The 3,236-nt window shown below is 36.7% G+C and overlaps 1 pseudogene; it reads left to right on the top strand.

Annotated features, from left to right (window-relative positions):
* The first annotated feature begins 213 nt into the window (after window positions 1-213).
* LOC118923560 (40S ribosomal protein S26-like) lies at window positions 214-558 on the top strand (annotated as a pseudogene).
* The last annotated feature ends 2,678 nt before the right edge of the window (window positions 559-3,236 follow it).

Here is a 3,236-nt window from a genome sequence, read left to right as displayed (position 1 = left end):
GTTTGTCCCCACAACAGCTTGGCAGTTTTTATAAAATTAAACATACACTTACTATACAACTTCACAGTTTCACTCCTAGCCTCATCAGGAAAGTAGGGTTATCTGCGAGGTTTGTTTTCTTCTTAAGTTAAGAATTACTCATAGGACAATAAAAAGCATGAACTATAAAATTTAAGAATTGATAAATTGGCTCTCTTAGGCCTCTCTGACAACATGACCAAGGAAAGAAGGAGTAATGGTTATGCCAAAAAGGGCAGCAGCCACATGCAGCCTGCCTGCTGCACTAACTGTGCCCACATATGCCCAAGGACAAGGCCATTAAGAAGTTTGTCATTTGAATCATAGTAGAGGCTACTTCTGTTGAGGATATTTCCAAAGCCGTATCTTTGATGCTTACGTGCTTCCTAAGGTATATGTAAACTGTTTCACTGTGTGAGTTGTGCCATTCACAGCAAGGTAGTCAAGAATCAGTTTGGTGAGGCACAGAAGGACCAAACACCCCCATCCCAATTTAGACCTGTGGGTGCTGCCCCATGACCTCCGCCAAAGCCCATATAAGGAGCTAAGTCCTTAAGGACTGAAGAAAAAATTGTTCTCTGGAAAAAATATAAAATAGATATTATACTTTTAAAAAATTGATAAATTGCACTTCACCAAAATTAAATATGCCCACTTTAAAAAAGACACTGTTGAAGAAATAAAAAGACAATACTTAACTGGGAGAAAATATTTGCAAAGCATATATATGCTCAAAATAATTGAACCTAAAATATATAAAGAACTCTTACAACTCAATAGAAAGATTAAAAAAACCAATAAAATGCACAAAGATTTGGGCACATGACCAGAGAAGAAGATGTACAGAGGCAAATAAGCAGGTAGAAAAAGGTTCAATATTATTAGTCATTAAAGAAATGCAAATTAAAGCCACAAGAGAGACTATCTACTAACTAGATGACTAAGATATAAAAGACTAAAATGCTAGATGTTGTGAGGATATGGAGCTACTAGAAATCTTAGACACTAAGGGATACAAAATGGGGTGCAAAATGGTAAGCAATTTTGGAAAACAGCTTGGCAGTTTTTATAAAATTAAACATACACTTAATATACAACTCCACAGTTTCACTCCTAGGTATTTACCCAAGAGAAAGGAAAACATACATATGTCCATGCGCAAAGACCTGTATGCAAATGTTTATGAGTTTTATTTATAATACGCTAAAATGGAAAATAACTCAGTGTCCACAAACTAGGAAATTAATTAAAAAACATGGTATATCCACATAACAGAATACTACTTATCAATAAAAAGGAATAAATTAACTGATACATGCAACAGCAGGGATAAATCTCATAAGTATCATGCTAAGTGGACAAAGTCAGATGCAGAAGGCTACATATAGTAGGTTTCTTTTATATGACACTGGGGAAAATTATAGGGAATACCAGTTGTTGCCAGGACTGTGTGTGTGGGGAAACTGACTACATAGGCATGTGAGAAGTATTTTGGGGGTGATGAAAATGTTCTATACCTTGACTGTGGTGTTGGTTACATGACTACATACAGTTGTCAAAACTTATCAAACCACACACTTAAAAAAGAGTTCATTTTAGTTTGTATAGACTATACGCCAATAAAATGGAACTTTAAAAACTTACTTGAAGCTCAACAACAAAAATAACTCAATTAAAAAATGGGCAAAGGACTTGAATAGACATTTTCTCAAGGAACATATACAAAAGGACAACAAGCATTTGAAAATGTACTCAACATCATTAATCACCAGGAAACTACAAATTGAAACCACAAAGAGATACCATTTTACACCCATTCCAATGGTTACTATTAAAAAACCCTAGAAAATAACAATAACTAGTGTTGGTGAAGATTGTGGAGAAATTATAACCCTTGTGCATGATTGGTGGGAATGTAAAATGGTGCTGTTACTGTGAAAAACAGTACAGCAGTTTCCCAAAAGATTAGAATTACCATATGATTCAGAAATTCCATTTCTGAATGCATATCTAAAAGAATTCAAAGCAGGGGTTTGAAGAGATATTCAAAAACTCATGTTCATAGCAGCATTATTCACAAAAGCCAAAAGATGGAAGCAACCCATGTGCCATCAATTAGATGAATGGACAAACAAGATGTAGTATATACATACAATGGACTGTTACTTAACCTTAAAAAGAAAGGAAATTCTGTCATATGGCACAACATGGATGAACCCTGGGGACATTATGTTAGGTGAGAAAAGCCACTCACAAAAAGGCAAATACCACAGATGCGGTTTCTAGACCAGGGGCAGCAGTGGGGATGTGGAAGGCAGATGAAGAGTTGTTTATTTTATTTTATTTTTGTATCATTAATATACACTTAAATGAAAAACATTGTGGTTACTAGATTCTCCCCATTATTAAGTCCCCACCACATACCCCATTACAGTCACTGTCCATCAACATAGTAAGATGCTATAGAGTCACTACTTGTCTTCTCTGTGTTGTACAGCCCTCCCTGTGCCCCCTCTACATTATGTCTGCTAATTGTAATGCCCCTTATTCCCCTTATCCCTCCCTTCCCACCCATCCTCCCCAGTCCCTTTCCCTTTGGTAACTGTTAGTCCATTCTTGGGTTCTGTGACTCTCCTGCTGTTTTGTTCCTTCAGTTTTTGCTTTGTTCTTCTACTCCACAGATGAGTGAAATCATTTGATACTTGTCTTTCTCTGTCTGGCTTATTTCACTGAGCATAATACCCTCTAGCTCCATCCATGTTGTTGTAAATGGTAGGATTTGTTTTCTTCTTATGGCTGAATAATATCCCTTTGTGTATATGTACCACATCTTCTTTATCCATTCATCTACTGATGGACACTTAGGTTGCTTCCATGTCTTGACTATATTATATAGTGCTGCAATAAGCATAGGGGTGCATATGTCTTTTTGAATCTGGGATCTTGTTTTTATTGGGTAAATTCCTAGGAGTGGCATTCCTAGAATTCCTCCATGTGAGGAACCTCCATATTGCTTTTCACAAAGGTTGAAGTAATTTACATTCCCATCATCAGTGCAGTAGGGTTCCCCTTTCTCCACATCCTGGCCAACATTTGTTGTTGTTTGCCTTTTGGATGGTGGTGATCCTTACTGGTGTGAGGTGATATCTCATTGTGGTTTTAATTTGCATTTCTCTGATGCTTAGCGATGTGGAGCATCTTTTCATGTGCCTGTTGTT

Source organism: Manis pentadactyla, chromosome 2, assembly GCF_030020395.1.
Source record: "Manis pentadactyla isolate mManPen7 chromosome 2, mManPen7.hap1, whole genome shotgun sequence".
In the NCBI taxonomy this organism is placed as follows: Eukaryota; Metazoa; Chordata; class Mammalia; order Pholidota; family Manidae; genus Manis; species Manis pentadactyla.
Note: the sequence above shows the minus strand (reverse complement) of the source record. Positions and strands in the feature narration are given on the sequence as shown.